The 17,498-nt window shown below is 60.4% G+C and overlaps 1 protein-coding gene across 6 annotated transcripts in view; it reads left to right on the top strand.

The window, feature by feature from the left end:
• The window catches only part of LOC147738019 (uncharacterized), a 520,426-nt gene that overhangs the window by 280,616 nt on the left and 222,312 nt on the right, over positions 1–17,498 (top strand). Inside the window, exon 1 of one of the 6 annotated variants that reach the window (XM_086951561.1) lies at positions 6,957–7,073. The exons of the other annotated variants lie outside the window; for them this stretch is intronic. The gene's annotated coding sequence lies outside the window, so the exon portion shown is untranslated. Of the gene's footprint in view, positions 1–6,956; positions 7,074–17,498 lie in introns of those variants that run through there. 6 annotated transcript variants of the gene reach the window in all.

Genomic DNA, 17,498 nt, shown 5'->3' with positions numbered 1-17,498 from the left:
GTGCAGAGGAGGAGAGGCCTGCCCAGGGGTGCAGAGGAGGTGAGGCCTGTCCAGGGGTGCAGAGGAGGTGAGGCCTGTCCAGGGGTGCAGGGGAGGAGAGGCCTGTCCAGGGGTACAGAGGAGGAGAGGCCTGTCCAGGGATGCAGAGGAGGTGAGGCCTGTCCAGGGGTGCAGAGGAGGAGAGGCCTGTCCAGGGGTGCAGAGGAGGAGAGGCCTGTCCAGGGGTGCAGAGGAGGTGAGGCCTGTCCAGGGGTGCAGAGGAGGTGAGTCCTGTCCAGGGGGGCAGAGGAGGAAAGGCCTGTCCAGGGGTGCAGAGGAGGTGAGGCCTGTCCAGGGGTGCAGAGGAGGAGAGGCCTGTCCAGGAGTGCAGAGGAGGGAGGAGAGGTCTGTCCAGGGGTGCAGAGGAGGTGAGGCCTGTCCAGGGGTGCACAGGAGGAGAGGCCTGTCCAGGGGTGCAGAGGGGGTGAGGCCTGTCCAGGAGTGCAGAGGAGGAGAGGCCTGTCCAGGGGTGCAGAGGAGGTGAGGCCTGTCCAGGGGTGCAGAGGAGGTGAGGCCTGTCCAGGGGTGCAGAGGAGGAAAGGCCTGTCCAGGGGTGCAGAGGAGGTGAGGCCTGTCCAGGGCTGCAGAGGAGGTGAGGCCTGTCCAGGGGGGCAGAGGAGGAGAGGCCTGTCCAGGGGTACAGAGGAGGTGAGGCCTGTCCAGGGGTGCAGAGGAGGTGAGGCCTGTTCAGGGGTGCAGAGGAGAAGAGGCCTGTCCAGGGGTAAAAGGAGGTCAGGCCTGTCCAGGGGGGCAGAGGAGGAGAGGCCTGTCCGGGGTGCAGAGGAGGAGAGGCCTCTCCAGGGGTGCATAGGAGGAGAGGCATGTCCAGGGGTAGAGAGGAGGTGAGGCCTGTCCAGGGGTGCAGAGGAGGAGAGACATGTCCAGGGTTGTAGAGGAGGTGAGGCCTGTCCAGGGGTGCAGAGGAGGTGAGGCCTGTCCAGGGGTGCAGAGGAGGAGAGGCCTGTCCAGGGGTGAAGAGGAGGAGAGGCCTGTCCAGGGGTGCAGAGGAGGAGAGGCCTGTCCAGAGGAGGGGCAGAGGAGGAGAGGCCTGTCCAGGGGTGCAGAGGAGGAGAGGCCTGTCCAGAGGTGCAGAGAAGGTGAGGCCTGTCCAGGGGTGCAGAGGAGGTGAGGCCTGTCCAGGGATGCAGAGGAGGAGAGGCCTGTCCAGGGGTGCAGAGGAGGAGAGGTCTGTCCAGGGATGCAGAGGAGGAGAGGCCTGTCCAGGGGTGCAGAGGAGGAGAGGCCTGTCCAGGGGTGCAGAGGAGGTGAGGCCTGTCCAGGGGTGCAGAGGAGGTGAGTCCTGTCCAGGGGGGCAGAGGAGGTGAGGCCTGTCCAGGGGTGCAGAGGAGGAGAGGCCTGTCCAGGGGTGCAGAGGAGGAGAGGCCTGTCCAGGGGTGCAGAGGAGGTGAGGCCTGTCCAGGGGTGCAGAGGAGGTGAGTCCTGTCCAGGGGGGCAGAGGAGGAGAGGCCTGTCCAGGGGTGCAGAGGAGGAGAGGCCTGTCCAGGGGGCAGAGGAGTTGAGGCCGGTCCAGGGGTGCAGAGGAGGTGAGGCCTGTCCAGGGGTGCATAGGAGGTGAGGCCTGTCCAGGGGGCAGAGGAGGAGAGGCCTGTCCAGGGGTGCAGAGGAGGAGAGGCATGTACAGGGGTGCAGAGGAGGAGAGGCCTGTCCAGGGGTGCAGAGGAGGAGAGGCCTGTCCAGAGGAGGGGCAGAGGAGGAGAAACCTGTCCAGGGGTGCAGAGGATGAGAGGCCTGTCCAGGGGTGCGGAGGAGGTGAGGCATGTTCAGGGGTGCAGAGGAGGAGAGGCCTGTCCAGGGGTGCAGAGGAGGAGAGGCATGTCCAGGGGTGCAGAGGAGGAGAGGCCTGTCCAGAGGAGGGGCAGAGGAGGAGAAACCTGTCCAGGGGTGCAGAGGATGAGAGGCCTGTCCAGGGGTGCAGAGGAGGTGAGGCCTGTCCAGCGGTGCAGAGGAGGTGAGGCCTGTCCAGGGGTGCAGAGGAGGAGAGGCCTGTCCAGGGGTGCAGAGGAGGTGAGGCCTGTCCAGGGCTGCAGAGGAGGTGAGGCCTGTCCAGGGGGGCAGAGGAGGAGAGGCCTGTCCAGGGGTACAGAGGAGGTGAGGCCTGTCCAGGGGTGCAGAGGAGGTGAGGCCTGTTCAGGGGTGCAGAGGAGAAGAGGCCTGTCCAGGGGTAAGAGGAGGTCAGGCCTGTCCAGGGGGGCAGAGGAGGAGAGGCCTGTCCAGGGGTGCAGAGGAGGAGAGGCCTCTCCAGGGGTGCATAGGAGGAGAGGCATATCAAGGGGTAGAGAGGAGGTGAGGCCTGTCCAGGGGTGCAGAGGAGGAGAGACATGTCCAGGGTTGTAGAGGAGGTGAGGCCTGTCCAGGGGTGCAGAGGAGGTGAGGCCTGTCCAGGGGGGCAGAGGAGGAGAGGCCTGTCCAGGGGTGAAGAGGAGGAGAGGCCTGTCCAGGGGTGCAGAGGAGGAGAGGCCTGTCCAGAGGAGGGGCAGAGGAGGAGAGGCCTGTCCAGGGGTGCAGAGGAGGAGAGGCCTGTCCAGGGGTGCAGAGAAGGTGAGGCCTGTCCAGGGGTGCAGAGGAGGTGAGGCCTGTCCAGGGATGCAGAGGAGGAGAGGCCTCTCCAGGGCTGCAGAGGAGGAGAGGCCTGTCCAGGGATGCAGAGGAGGAGAGGCCTGTCCAGGGGTGCAGAGGAGGAGAGGCCTGTCCAGGGGGCAGAGGAGTTGAGGCCGGTCCAGGGGTGCAGAGGAGGTGAGGCCTGTCCAGGGGTGCATAGGAGGTGAGGCCTGTCCATGGGTGCAGAGGAGGAGAGGCCTGTCCAGGGGCGCAGAGGAGGAGAGGCCCGTCCAGGGGTGCAGAGGAGGAGAGGCCTGTCCAGAGGAGGGGCACAGGAGGAGAAACCTGTCCAGGGGTGCAGAGGAGGAGAGGCCTGTCCAGAGGAGGGGCAGAGGAGGAGAAACCTGTCCAGGGGTGCAGAGGAGGAGAGGCCTGCCCAGGGGTGCAGAGGAGGTGAGGCCTGTCCAGGGGTGCAGAGGAGGTGAGGCCTGTCTAGGGGTGCAGAGGAGGAGAGGCCTGTCCAGGGGTGCAGAGGAGGAGAGGCCTGTCCAGGGGTGCAGAGGAGGTGAGGCCTGTCCAGGGGTGCAGAGGAGGAGAGGCCTGTCCAGGGGTGCAGAGGAGGAGTGGCCTGTCCAGGGGTGCAGAGGAGGTGAGGCCTGTCCAGGGGTGCAGAGGAGGTGAGTCCTGTCCAGGGGGGCAGAGTAGGAAAGGCCTGTCCAGGGGTGCAGAGGAGGTGAGGCCTGTCCAGGGGTGCAGAGGAGGAGAGGCCTGTCCAGGAGTGCAGAGGAGGGAGGAGAGGTCTGTCCAGGGGTGCAGAGGAGGTGAGCCTTGTCCAGGAGTGCACAGGAGGAGAGGCCTGTCCAGGGGTGCAGAGGGGGTGAGGCCTGTCCAGGAGTGCAGTGGAGGAGAGGCCTGTCCAGGGGTGCAGAGGAGGTGAGGCCTGTCCAGGGGTGCAGAGTAGGTGAGCACTACCCTCTGATGAGTCTAACTGCTCGACCACACTACCACAAACTGAACTTTAGTATCATCTACTTTTTAAAAATATATATTTTTTATTAGTTTCAATCGCAGTTATGCATACATTTGTAATCAGTATTTCAGCGGGCACTTGACACAGCAGTACATAAACATGGGTAAGAAAAATCACTTTTACACATTATCTGTTGCTCACTCTCTATTTCGCCTCATTTCAAGTTCCAACATTGGGGGGATACAGATAGTCCCTCGATAGGTGGCTCAGTGAGGTGATAGTTCAGGATCTTTAAGAGTCTGCTCAGCTCTGGAGTCAGGCTGCTGCAAGGTTACATTTCATTTCCTGCCCGCGGCGCCGCCCCTGAGACTCTCACTCTGGGGGGAAGGGGGATGAGGGGGGGGCTCATCCGTGGTGCTGCTGGCAGCTTGAGCACCGCTGGGGGCCCCGGGATGGGATGTGCCTCGTCACCTCCTGAGGAAGTGATGTAAGGTGGTAGCAGGCCACGAGAAGCGGCGGCGACTCAGGAGTGGAGGGGTCCTGTGAGAAGCACCGAGAGGCCTGTCCAGAGGAGGAGAGAAGCTGAGGCCTGTCCAGAGGAGGAGAGGCCTGTCCAGAGGAGGTGAGGCCAGTCCAGGGGAGGGGCAGAGGAGGAGAGGTCTGTCCAGGGTTGCAGAGGAGGAGAGGCCTGTCCAGGGGTGCAGAGGAGGAGAGGCCTCTCCAGGGGTGCATAGGAGGAGAGGCATGTCCAGGGGTAGAGAGGAGGTGAGGCCTGTCCAGGGGTGCAGAGGAGGAGAGACATGTCCAGGGTTGTAGAGGAGGTGAGGCCTGTCCAGGGGTGCAGAGGAGGTGAGGCCTGTCCAGGGGGGCAGAGGAGGAGAGGCCTGTCCAGGGGTGAAGAGGAGGAGAGGCCTGTCCAGGGGTGCAGAGGAGGAGAGGCCTGTCCAGAGGAGGGGCAGAGGAGGAGAGGCCTGTCCAGGGGTGCAGAGGAGGAGAGGCCTGTCCAGGGGTGCAGAGAAGGTGAGGCCTGTCCAGGGGTGCAGAGGAGGTGAGGCCTGTCCAGGGATGCAGAGGAGGAGAGGCCTGTCCAGGGGTGCAGAGGAGGAGAGGCCTGTCCAGGGGGCAGAGGAGTTGAGGCCGGTCCAGGGGTGCAGAGGAGGTGAGGCCTGTCCAGGGGTGCATAGGAGGTGAGGCCTGTCCATGGGTGCAGAGGAGGAGAGGCCTGTCCAGGGGTGCAGAGGAGGAGAGGCCCGTCCAGGGGTGCAGAGGAGGAGAGGCCTGTCCAGAGGAGGGGCACAGGAGGAGAAACTTGTCCAGGGGTGCAGAGGAGGAGAGGCCTGTCCAGAGGAGGGGCAGAGGAGGAGAAACCTGTCCAGGGGTGCAGAGGAGGAGAGGCCTGCCCAGGGGTGCAGAGGAGGTGAGGCCTGTCCAGGGGTGCAGAGGAGGTGAGGCCTGTCCAGGGGTGCAGGGGAGGAGAGGCCTGTCCAGGGGTACAGAGGAGGAGAGGCCTGTCCAGGGATGCAGAGGAGGTGAGGCCTGTCCAGGGGTGCAGAGGAGGAGAGGCCTGTCCAGGGGTGCAGAGGAGGAGAGGCCTGTCCAGGGGTGCAGAGGAGGTGAGGCCTGTCCAGGGGTGCAGAGGAGGTGAGTCCTGTCCAGGGGGGCAGAGGAGGAAAGGCCTGTCCAGGGGTGCAGAGGAGGTGAGGCCTGTCCAGGGGTGCAGAGGAGGAGAGGCCTGTCCAGGAGTGCAGAGGAGGGAGGAGAGGTCTGTCCAGGGGTGCAGAGGAGGTGAGGCCTGTCCAGGGGTGCACAGGAGGAGAGGCCTGTCCAGGGGTGCAGAGGGGGTGAGGCCTGTCCAGGAGTGCAGAGGAGGAGAGGCCTGTCCAGGGGTGCAGAGGAGGTGAGGCCTGTCCAGGGGTGCAGAGTAGGTGAGCACTACCCTCTGATGAGTCTAACTGCTCGACCACACTACCACAAACTGAACTTTAGTATCATCTACTTTTTAAAAATATATATTTTTTATTAGTTTCAATCGCAGTTATGCATACATTTGTAATCAGTATTTCAGCGGGCACTTGACACAGCAGTACATAAACATGGGTAAGAAAAATCACTTTTACACATTATCTGTTGCTCAATCTCTATTTCGCCTCATTTCAAGTTCCAACATTGGGGGGATACAGATAGTCCCTCGATAGGTGGCTCAGTGAGGTGATAGTTCAGGATCTTTAAGAGTCTGCTCAGCTCTGGAGTCAGGCTGCTGCAAGGTTACATTTCATTTCCTGCCCGCGGCGCCGCCCCTGAGACTCTCACTCAGGGGGGAAGGGGGAGGAGGGGGGGGGCTCATCTGTGGTGCTGCTGGCAGCTTGAGCACCGCTGGGGGCCCCGGGATCGGTATGTGCCTCGTCACCTCCTGAGGAAGTGATGTAAGGTGGTAGCAGGCCACGAGAAGCGGCGGCGACTCAGGAGTGGAGGGGTCCTGTGAGAAGCACCGAGAGGCCTGTCCAGAGGAGGAGAGAAGCTGAGGCCTGTCCAGAGGAGGAGAGGCCTGTCCAGAGGAGGTGAGGCCAGTCCAGGGGAGGGGCAGAGGAGGAGAGGTCTGTCCAGGGTTGCAGAGGAGGAGAGGCCTGTCCAGGGGTGCAGAGGAGGAGAGGCATGTCCAGGAGGCAGAGGAGGAGAGGCCTTTCCAGGGGTGCAGAGGAGGTGAGGCCTGTCCAGGGGGATGCAGAGGAGGCAAGGCCTGTCCAGGGGTGCAGAGGAGGAGAGGCCTGTCCAGGAGTGCAGAGGAGGGAGGCGAGGTCTGTCCAGGAGTGCAGAGGAGGAGAGGCCTGTCCAGGGGTGCACAGGAGGAGAGGCCTGTCCAGGGGTGCAGAGGAGGTGAGCACTACCCTCTGATGAGTCTAACTGCTCGACCACACTACCACTAACTGAACTTTAGTATCATCTACTTTTAAAAAATATATATTTTTTATTAGTTTCAATTGTAGTTATGCATACATTTGTAATCAGTATTTCAGCGGGCACTTGACACAGCAGTACATAAACATGGGTAAGAAAAATCACTTTTACACATTATCTGTTGCTCAATCTCTATTTGGCCTCAGTTCAAGTTCCAACATTGGGGGGATACAGATAGTCCCTCGATAGGTGGCTCAGTGAGGTGATAGTTCAGGATCTTTAAGAGTCTGCTCAGCTCTGGAGTCAGGCTGCTGCAAGGTTACATTTCATTTCCTGCCCGCGGCGCCGCCCCTGAGACTCTCACTCAGGGGGGAAGGGGGAGGAGGGGGGGGCTCATCTGTGGTGCTGCTGGCAGCTTGAGCACCGCTGGGGGCCCAGGGATGGGATGTGCCTCGTCACCTCCTGAGGAAGTGATGTAAGGTGGTAGCAGGCCACGAGAAGCGGCGGCGACTCAGGAGTGGAGGGGTCCTGTGAGAAGCACCGAGAGGCCTGTCCAGAGGAGGAGAGAAGCTGAGGCCTGTCCAGAGGAGGAGAAGCCTGTCCAGAGGAGGTGAGGCCAGTCCAGGGGAGGGGCAGAGGAGGAGAGGTCTGTCCAGGGTTGCAGAGGAGGAGAGGCCTGTCCAGGGGTGCAGAGGAGGAGAGGCATGTCCAGGAGGCAGAGGAGGAGAGGCCTTTCCAGGGGTGCAGAGGAGGTGAGGCCTGTCCAGGGGGATGCAGAGGAGGCAAGGCCTGTCCAGGGGTGCAGAGGAGGAGAGGCCTGTCCAGGAGTGCATAGGAGGGAGGCGAGGTCTGTCCAGGAGTGCAGAGGAGGAGAGGCCTGTCCAGGGGTGCACAGGAGGAGAGGCCTGTCCAGGGGTGCAGAGGAGGTGAGCACTACCCTCTGATGAGTCTAACTGCTCGACCACACTACCACTAACTGAACTTTAGTATCATCTACTTTTAAAAAATATATATTTTTTATTAGTTTCAATTGTAGTTATGCATACATTTGTAATCAGTATTTCAGCGGGCACTTGACACAGCAGTACATAAACATGGGTAAGAAAAATCACTTTTACACATTATCTGTTGCTCAATCTCTATTTGGCCTCAGTTCGAGTTCCAACATTGGGGGGATATAGATAGTCCCTCGATAGGTGGCTCAGTGAGGTGATAGTTCAGGATCTTTAAGAGTCTGCTCAGCTCTGGAGTCAGGCTGCTGCAAGGTTACATTTCATTTCCTGCCCGCGGCGCCGCCCCTGAGACTCTCACTCTGGGGGGAAGGGGGAGGAGGGGGGGCTCATCCGTGGTGCTGCTGGCAGCTTGAGCACCGCTGGGGGCCCCGGGATGGGATGTGCCTCGTCACCTCCTGAGGAAGTGACGTAAGGTGGTAGCAGGCCGCGAGAAGCGGCGGCGACTCAGGAGTGGAGGGGTCCTGTGAGAAGCACCGAAAGGCCTGTCCAGAGGAGGAGAGAAGCTGAGGCCTGTCTAGAGGAGGAGAGGCCTGTCCAGAGGAGGTGAGGCCAGTCCAGGGGAGGGGCAGAGGAGGAGAGGCCTGTCCAGGGTTGCAGACGAAGAGAGGCCTGTCCAGGGGTGCAGAGGAGTAGAGGCATGTCCAGGAGGCAGAGGAGGAGAGGCCTTTCCAGGGGTGCAGAGGAGGTGAGGCCTGTCCAGGGGGATGCAGAGGAGGCAAGGCCTGTCCAGGGGTGCAGAGGAGGAGAGGCCTGTCCAGGGGTCAGAGGAGGTCAGACCTGTCCAGGGGGGCAGAGGAGGGGAGGCCTGTCCAGGGGTGCAGAGGAGGAGAGGCATGTTCAGGAGTGCAGAGGAGGAGAGGCCTGTCCAGGGGTGCAGAGGAGGTGAGGCTTGTCCAGGGATGCAGAGGAGGAGAGGCCAGTCCAGGGTCAGAGGAGGAGAGGCCTGTCCAGGGGTGCAGAGGAGGAGAGGCTTGTCCAGGGGTGCAGATGTGTTTAGGCCTGTTCAGGGATTCAGAGGAGGAGATGCCTGTCCAGGGGTGCAGAGGAGGTGAGGCATGTCCAGGGGTCAGAGGAGGAGATACCTATCCAGAAGTGCAGAGGAGGAGAGGCCTGTCCAGGGGTGCAGAGGAGGGGAGGCCCGTCCAGGGGTGAATAGGAAGAGAGGCATGTCCAGGGGTGCAGAGGATGTGAGGACTGTCCAGGGGTGCAGAGGAGGAGAGGCATGTCCAGGGGTGCAGAGGAGGGGAGGCCAATCCTGGGGTGCAGAGGAGGTGAGGCCTGTCCAGGGGGATGCAGAGGAGGCGAAGCCTTCCAGGGGTGCAGAGGAGGAGAGCCCTGTCCAGGGGTCAGAGGAGGTCAGGCCTGTCCAGGGGGGCACAGGTGGAGAGGACTGTCCAGGGTGCAGAGGAGGAGAGGCCCGTCCAGGGGTGCAGAGGAGGAGAGGCCTGTCCAGAGGAGGGGCACAGGAGGAGAAACTTGTCCAGGGGTGCAGAGGAGGAGAGGCCTGTCCAGAGGAGGGGCAGAGGAGGAGAAACCTGTCCAGGGGTGCAGAGGAGGAGAGGCCTGCCCAGGGGTGCAGAGGAGGTGAGGCCTGTCCAGGGGTGCAGAGGAGGTGAGGCCTGTCCAGGGGTGCAGGGGAGGAGAGGCCTGTCCAGGGGTACAGAGGAGGAGAGGCCTGTCCAGGGATGCAGAGGAGGTGAGGCCTGTCCAGGGGTGCAGAGGAGGAGAGGCCTGTCCAGGGGTGCAGAGGAGGAGAGGCCTGTCCAGGGGTGCAGAGGAGGTGAGGCCTGTCCAGGGGTGCAGAGGAGGTGAGTCCTGTCCAGGGGGGCAGAGGAGGAAAGGCCTGTCCAGGGGTGCAGAGGAGGTGAGGCCTGTCCAGGGGTGCAGAGGAGGAGAGGCCTGTCCAGGAGTGCAGAGGAGGGAGGAGAGGTCTGTCCAGGGGTGCAGAGGAGGTGAGGCCTGTCCAGGGGTGCACAGGAGGAGAGGCCTGTCCAGGGGTGCAGAGGGGGTGAGGCCTGTCCAGGAGTGCAGAGGAGGAGAGGCCTGTCCAGGGGTGCAGAGGAGGTGAGGCCTGTCCAGGGGTGCAGAGTAGGTGAGCACTACCCTCTGATGAGTCTAACTGCTCGACCACACTACCACAAACTGAACTTTAGTATCATCTACTTTTTAAAAATATATATTTTTTATTAGTTTCAATCGCAGTTATGCATACATTTGTAATCAGTATTTCAGCGGGCACTTGACACAGCAGTACATAAACATGGGTAAGAAAAATCACTTTTACACATTATCTGTTGCTCAATCTCTATTTCGCCTCATTTCAAGTTCCAACATTGGGGGGATACAGATAGTCCCTCGATAGGTGGCTCAGTGAGGTGATAGTTCAGGATCTTTAAGAGTCTGCTCAGCTCTGGAGTCAGGCTGCTGCAAGGTTACATTTCATTTCCTGCCCGCGGCGCCGCCCCTGAGACTCTCACTCAGGGGGGAAGGGGGAGGAGGGGGGGGCTCATCTGTGGTGCTGCTGGCAGCTTGAGCACCGCTGGGGGCCCCGGGATCGGTATGTGCCTCGTCACCTCCTGAGGAAGTGATGTAAGGTGGTAGCAGGCCACGAGAAGCGGCGGCGACTCAGGAGTGGAGGGGTCCTGTGAGAAGCACCGAGAGGCCTGTCCAGAGGAGGAGAGAAGCTGAGGCCTGTCCAGAGGAGGAGAGGCCTGTCCAGAGGAGGTGAGGCCAGTCCAGGGGAGGGGCAGAGGAGGAGAGGTCTGTCCAGGGTTGCAGAGGAGGAGAGGCCTGTCCAGGGGTGCAGAGGAGGAGAGGCATGTCCAGGAGGCAGAGGAGGAGAGGCCTTTCCAGGGGTGCAGAGGAGGTGAGGCCTGTCCAGGGGGATGCAGAGGAGGCAAGGCCTGTCCAGGGGTGCAGAGGAGGAGAGGCCTGTCCAGGAGTGCAGAGGAGGGAGGCGAGGTCTGTCCAGGAGTGCAGAGGAGGAGAGGCCTGTCCAGGGGTGCACAGGAGGAGAGGCCTGTCCAGGGGTGCAGAGGAGGTGAGCACTACCCTCTGATGAGTCTAACTGCTCGACCACACTACCACTAACTGAACTTTAGTATCATCTACTTTTAAAAAATATATATTTTTTATTAGTTTCAATTGTAGTTATGCATACATTTGTAATCAGTATTTCAGCGGGCACTTGACACAGCAGTACATAAACATGGGTAAGAAAAATCACTTTTACACATTATCTGTTGCTCAATCTCTATTTGGCCTCAGTTCAAGTTCCAACATTGGGGGGATACAGATAGTCCCTCGATAGGTGGCTCAGTGAGGTGATAGTTCAGGATCTTTAAGAGTCTGCTCAGCTCTGGAGTCAGGCTGCTGCAAGGTTACATTTCATTTCCTGCCCGCGGCGCCGCCCCTGAGACTCTCACTCAGGGGGGAAGGGGGAGGAGGGGGGGGCTCATCTGTGGTGCTGCTGGCAGCTTGAGCACCGCTGGGGGCCCAGGGATGGGATGTGCCTCGTCACCTCCTGAGGAAGTGATGTAAGGTGGTAGCAGGCCACGAGAAGCGGCGGCGACTCAGGAGTGGAGGGGTCCTGTGAGAAGCACCGAGAGGCCTGTCCAGAGGAGGAGAGAAGCTGAGGCCTGTCCAGAGGAGGAGAGGCCTGTCCAGAGGAGGTGAGGCCAGTCCAGGGGAGGGGCAGAGGAGGAGAGGTCTGTCCAGGGTTGCAGAGGAGGAGAGGCCTGTCCAGGGGTGCAGAGGAGGAGAGGCATGTCCAGGAGGCAGAGGAGGAGAGGCCTTTCCAGGGGTGCAGAGGAGGTGAGGCCTGTCCAGGGGGATGCAGAGGAGGCAAGGCCTGTCCAGGGGTGCAGAGGAGGAGAGGCCTGTCCAGGAGTGCATAGGAAGGAGGCGAGGTCTGTCCAGGAGTGCAGAGGAGGAGAGGCCTGTCCAGGGGTGCACAGGAGGAGAGGCCTGTCCAGGGGTGCAGAGGAGGTGAGCACTACCCTCTGATGAGTCTAACTGCTCGACCACACTACCACTAACTGAACTTTAGTATCATCTACTTTTAAAAAATATATATTTTTTATTAGTTTCAATTGTAGTTATGCATACATTTGTAATCAGTATTTCAGCGGGCACTTGACACAGCAGTACATAAACATGGGTAAGAAAAATCACTTTTACACATTATCTGTTGCTCAATCTCTATTTGGCCTCAGTTCGAGTTCCAACATTGGGGGGATATAGATAGTCCCTCGATAGGTGGCTCAGTGAGGTGATAGTTCAGGATCTTTAAGAGTCTGCTCAGCTCTGGAGTCAGGCTGCTGCAAGGTTACATTTCATTTCCTGCCCGCGGCGCCGCCCCTGAGACTCTCACTCTGGGGGGAAGGGGGAGGAGGGGGGGCTCATCCGTGGTGCTGCTGGCAGCTTGAGCACCGCTGGGGGCCCCGGGATGGGATGTGCCTCGTCACCTCCTGAGGAAGTGACGTAAGGTGGTAGCAGGCCGCGAGAAGCGGCGGCGACTCAGGAGTGGAGGGGTCCTGTGAGAAGCACCGAAAGGCCTGTCCAGAGGAGGAGAGAAGCTGAGGCCTGTCTAGAGGAGGAGAGGCCTGTCCAGAGGAGGTGAGGCCAGTCCAGGGGAGGGGCAGAGGAGGAGAGGCCTGTCCAGGGTTGCAGACGAAGAGAGGCCTGTCCAGGGGTGCAGAGGAGGAGAGGCATGTCCAGGAGGCAGAGGAGGAGAGGCCTTTCCAGGGGTGCAGAGGAGGTGAGGCCTGTCCAGGGGGATGCAGAGGAGGCAAGGCCTGTCCAGGGGTGCAGAGGAGGAGAGGCCTGTCCAGGGGTCAGAGGAGGTCAGACCTGTCCAGGGGGGCAGAGGAGGGGAGGCCTGTCCAGGGGTGCAGAGGAGGAGAGGCATGTTCAGGAGTGCAGAGGAGGAGAGGCCTGTCCAGGGGTGCAGAGGAGGTGAGGCTTGTCCAGGGATGCAGAGGAGGAGAGGCCAGTCCAGGGTCAGAGGAGGAGAGGCCTGTCCAGGGGTGCAGAGGAGGAGAGGCTTGTCCAGGGGTGCAGATGTGTTTAGGCCTGTTCAGGGATTCAGAGGAGGAGATGCCTGTCCAGGGGTGCAGAGGAGGTGAGGCATGTCCAGGGGTCAGAGGAGGAGATACCTATCCAGAAGTGCAGAGGAGGAGAGGCCTGTCCAGGGGTGCAGAGGAGGGGAGGCCCGTCCAGGGGGGAATAGGAAGAGAGGCATGTCCAGGGGTGCAGAGGATGTGAGGACTGTCCAGGGGTGCAGAGGAGGAGAGGCATGTCCAGGGGTGCAGAGGAGGGGAGGCCAATCCTGGGGTGCAGAGGAGGTGAGGCCTGTCCAGGGGGATGCAGAGGAGGCGAAGCCTTCCAGGGGTGCAGAGGAGGAGAGCCCTGTCCAGGGGTCAGAGGAGGTCAGGCCTGTCCAGGGGGGCACAGGTGGAGAGGACTGTCCAGGGTGCAGAGGAGGAGAGGCCTGTCGAAGGGTGCATTGGAGGAGAGGCATGTCAAGGGGTGAATAGGTAGAGAGGCATGTCCAGGGGTACAGAGGAGGTGAGGACTTTCCAGGGGTGCAGAGGAGGAGAGGCATGTCCAGGGGTGCAGAGGAGGGGAGGCCTGTCCTGGGGTGCAGAGGAGGTGAGGCCAGGACAGGCCTGTCCAGGGGTGCAGAGGAGGGGAGGCTTGTCCAGGGGTGCAGAGGTGGAGAGCCCTGTTCAGGGGTGCAGAGGAGGAGAGGCCTGTCCAGGGTCAGAGGAGGAGAGGCCTGTCCAGGGCTGCAGAGTGTTGGACAGGCCACGTGAAGGGCCGCTCCCCCTCTGCCCGACCAGGCCCGAGCCCGGTCCCTCAAGTGTCACACACCACCACTTCACGTTTTCCGTCCCCTCCGGGACCCTTGCCCCTGAACATATCGACCTCGTGGGCCCGATCCACTACCGGCCCGCGCGCCCAGCCTGGGCGCCATCTTGGACACTCCACCACGAGGCCGCGTGGCCCCCGATCGACCCCAACCCTGGGCCTGGCCAGGCCTCAGACATCCCGGCACCACCATCCACCCAGGAGGTGAGCGGACTACTTGGCAGGTCAATGGGAGAAAGAGGTGTCGATGGCTCTCCCCCGCCAGGTACCGCTCGCCCACAACCTCCCCGGGCGCTGGCTCCACCCCCCTGCTGGGTGTCTGGACTCCTTCATCCCGGACCCCCCGACCTCCAAGTGCGAGGGTCCGGACATCAAAGGGCACCAGCCCTATAACTGGGGCAGCTCCAGAGCAGGAAGACAGTTGTATCCTGGAGTCGAGAGATGCAGAGAAGAACTCATCCTTGACGGGCTACTGGCGCTGCCGTAGCTCTGCCTTGCGAACTATCGTCCTGCCTGCTGGCGCTGCCGCAACCTTCGTAAACCTTCATCGTCGTCGGGACCTGCTGGCGTGGCCGCGGACCGTTTGTAACTACCATCTCCATCGGGACCTGCTGGCTCCGCCGCGGACCGTCGCTTCCTTCATCCATCCCGGGACCTGCTGGCTCCGCCGCGGCCCGATCATCTAGAACGCCGAGCTCGAGGATTGAGAGCTATTTTCATCTATTGGTAACAAGACTGTCCCGCTACCCCTTTTCCCAATCCAGAGACCAGAATCGAGGGGACCCCTGAGTCCAGACCTCCTTGTATCATTTTACCGTACTTAAAGAATTGCTTATAAAGTATCGTTAAACCTTATCCTGGTGTGGTGTCCGTCTGTGGGGGGGAAGTTACTTGTCTGTACGATCGCTGGAGACGGCTCTCCCCGGAGACCTCTCCCCTTATCCTCGGCCGACCCTTCCGGTCCGTCTAACATTGGTGGCAGCGGTGGGATCCGAATCACCGCATAATCGTACAGAAAGTAGCTCACCCCACGACGAAATCACGATGACAACCAAAGAAAGCGGATCCACCGAGAAATTTCAGATGGAGAAATTGGACGAGTACAGCCATCGTGAATTAAAACAATTCTGCATCGAACTAGGTATCGCTACCACCGGTCTAAGTACCAAAGACGATTTCAAGCATGCCCTAGAGTCCTGGGCAGAAACCGGGGCCGTCGGAACCACCGACCAAAACATCGCAGCAGTAGAAAAAAACACCACGGCCCCCGAGGAGCGAAGAACGGGTCTCTCGCAAGACGAGATCCAGGAACGAGAAAGAACACGACTACATGAACTAGAAATGGCCCGGCTCAAAATGGATGTTGAACTTAAGTTGGCCGAACAAAAACTGAGCTTAGAGCACCTGCGTCTCCGAGAAGAAAGAGAGGAAAAACAGAGACAAAGGGAGCTCGAGGAAAAGAGACTGGCATATGAACACGAGCGCAAATTAGCTGAGATAGACTTACGCAAGCAGAACAAAGAATTAGGGGTGCCCGAGCAACCCCACACCCCAGGGACAACAGATAAGAAGGTACACATCCCCAAGGATGTCGTTCGAGAATACTTCCGAGAGGACGACATCCAGCAATGGTTCAAGGCCTACGAAATCGCTATGACCGCCCACCGGATCGATCGAAGCGACTGGGGAGCCGGTCTATGGGGGAGATTCCTCAATGAGGGCCGCGATGCCCTGCTACAGCTCCCGGACCATCAGATGACCTCCTATGACCACATGAAAGCTGCCCTCCTCACCCGCTATGGGCTCACACCCGAGATGTACCGTCAGAGGTTCCGAGACTGCACCCGCATCCCGGGTACAACTTGGGTGGACTACGTGAACTATTTTAGCCGAGCCTTCGAGGGCTGGATAAAAGGAAGCAATGTCACAACTTACGAACAACTATTCAATCTCATGGTGTGGGAGCATCTATCAAACAATTGCTTCATTGAGCTCCGGCAGCACCTCCTCGACAGCAAATTGACTGATCCACGGCAGCTCGCAGCCGAGGCTGACCGGTGGGAAATCACCAGAGTGGGCCGAAATGGATCCTATGAACAGAACCGGAACAACAACGGTCAGCACCGTCCCCGAGGAGGAGGAGGGGGCCAAGGACGAGGAAGAGACAACGCTCCGGTCGCCCCCGCTACCAGCACCACCCCCCCGGCCAACCGGGGCAGCACCCGGCGCGACCGGGATACAGAGCCAATGTCACGTGTCACCGATGCCAACGAGTCGGCCACTATGCAAACGACCCAAATTGCCCACAGTACCAGAGCCCAAGACCCCGCCAAGTGGCCGCTGCTGCCCTGGGGGAAGAACAGATCTCCGAGGAGCAGGAAGAATATGAGCAAGAGCATCAAGAATGGGAGCCAGCCGCCATGGCTCTAGCATGCTTAGGGGGGAAAGACATGGTCCCGCGGGTCCCCCTACCCGCTAACACCCGGAAGTACAGCCAATGGGTGAGCATCAATGGACGCCAGGCCGAAGCCCTCCGTGACACCGGGGCCAGTGTAACAGCCGTCCGCTGTCACCTGGTGACCCCAGAACAGTTCCTACCAAACATTCTCTGCCCTGTCCGTTCAGCCGATAACTCGGAAAGTCTGTGTCGGATGGCCTGCGTCCCTTTCGAATGGGGAGGGGTCTCCGGCATGTTGAAAGTGACGGTCCGGAATGATGCCCCCGTAGACTGCCTCCTGGGAAATGACCTTGAAAGCTCTCCGTGGGCAGCCGTAGAACGAAGAGAACACCTGGGGATGTTAGGCATCCCGGACTGGGCGTGCGTCACCACCCGGTCCATGGCCGCCCGTGCCAATCCCCGACCGGAGGAACCCGAATGGCCGGCGCCTCCTCCCCCGGTCGCCCCAGTCGAAGACACCGACCGTGCCGTCCCCCCAGAACCAGCTCAACCTCCGGACCTCGCTGGCCTCGACCAGTGGCATCAAGAGGGGGGGCCCACACAGGAGCAGTTTCGCCAAGAGCAGAAGACCTGTCCCTCCCTCGAGGGACTCCGCCAACTAGCCCTCGCCCAGAGCGCAGGGGATACCTCCGGAACACATTGGATCTACTGGGACAATGATCTGCTATACAGTGAACAAAGGATCGCGGAGCTGGGGGCCAGCCGAGTGCTAGTGGTGCCCCTCCGTTTTAGAGACTTCTTGCTAAACCTGGCCCACGATGTCCCCCTGGCTGGACACCTGGGTCAGGATAAAACCTACAGCCGCCTAGTGACCCACTTCTTCTGGCCCAAAATGAGGAATGATGTACTCCAGCATTGCCGATCTTGCCCCACGTGCCAAGCCAGTGGAAAGAGCGGCCGCAAACTAAAAGCCCCCCTGCAACCATTTCCCGTGGTCACCACCCCGTTCGAGAGGGTCGGGATAGACATTGTGGGGCCCCTGGACCCCCGTACAAAACAAGGACATCGGTTCATCCTGGTACTGGTGGACCACGCCACCCGCTACCCCGAGGCTGTTCCCCTGTGAACTGTGACAGCCCCGGTAGTCGGCCGGGCCCTGATGGGGATCTTCTCCCGTGTGGGCTTCCCCCGAGAAGTCGTCAGCGACAGAGGCACGAACTTTATTTCCAAATATATGAAGTCCCTCTGGCAACAGTGTGGGGTCACCTACCGATTCACGACCCCCTATCACCCTCAAGGAAACGGACTCGTTGAGCGGTTCAACCGCACGCTCAAAGGGATGATTGAGGGGTTGGAAGAGCCCCTCCGTCGCCAGTGGGATGTGCTGCTGCCGTGCCTCCTCTTCGCATATCGAGAGGTCCCCCAGAAGTCCCTCGGCTTCAGCCCGTTTGAAATATTGTATGGACATCCCGTACGGGGGCCTCTCAGTCTAGTCAAGGAAGGCTGGGAAATGCCCCCTCTAAAGAACCCTCCAGATGTCTTCAAATACCTCCTAACCCTCCGTAACCAGACCCGACGGTTCAGAGAGCTGGCAAAAGCAAACTTGGAGGCCAGTCAAGAGGACATGAAAAAGTGGTATGACCAAAATGCCTCCTCCATCGAATTTGAACCCGGACAACAGGTATGGGTGATGTCCCCCACCGAACCCTGCGCCCTGCAAGACAAGTGGACGGGGCCCTTCAAAGTAGTCGAG

Source organism: Lissotriton vulgaris, chromosome 1_1 (assembly GCF_964263255.1).
Source record: "Lissotriton vulgaris chromosome 1_1, aLisVul1.2, whole genome shotgun sequence".
NCBI classification, from domain to species: Eukaryota; Metazoa; Chordata; class Amphibia; order Caudata; family Salamandridae; genus Lissotriton; species Lissotriton vulgaris.
Note: the sequence above shows the minus strand (reverse complement) of the source record. Positions and strands in the feature narration are given on the sequence as shown.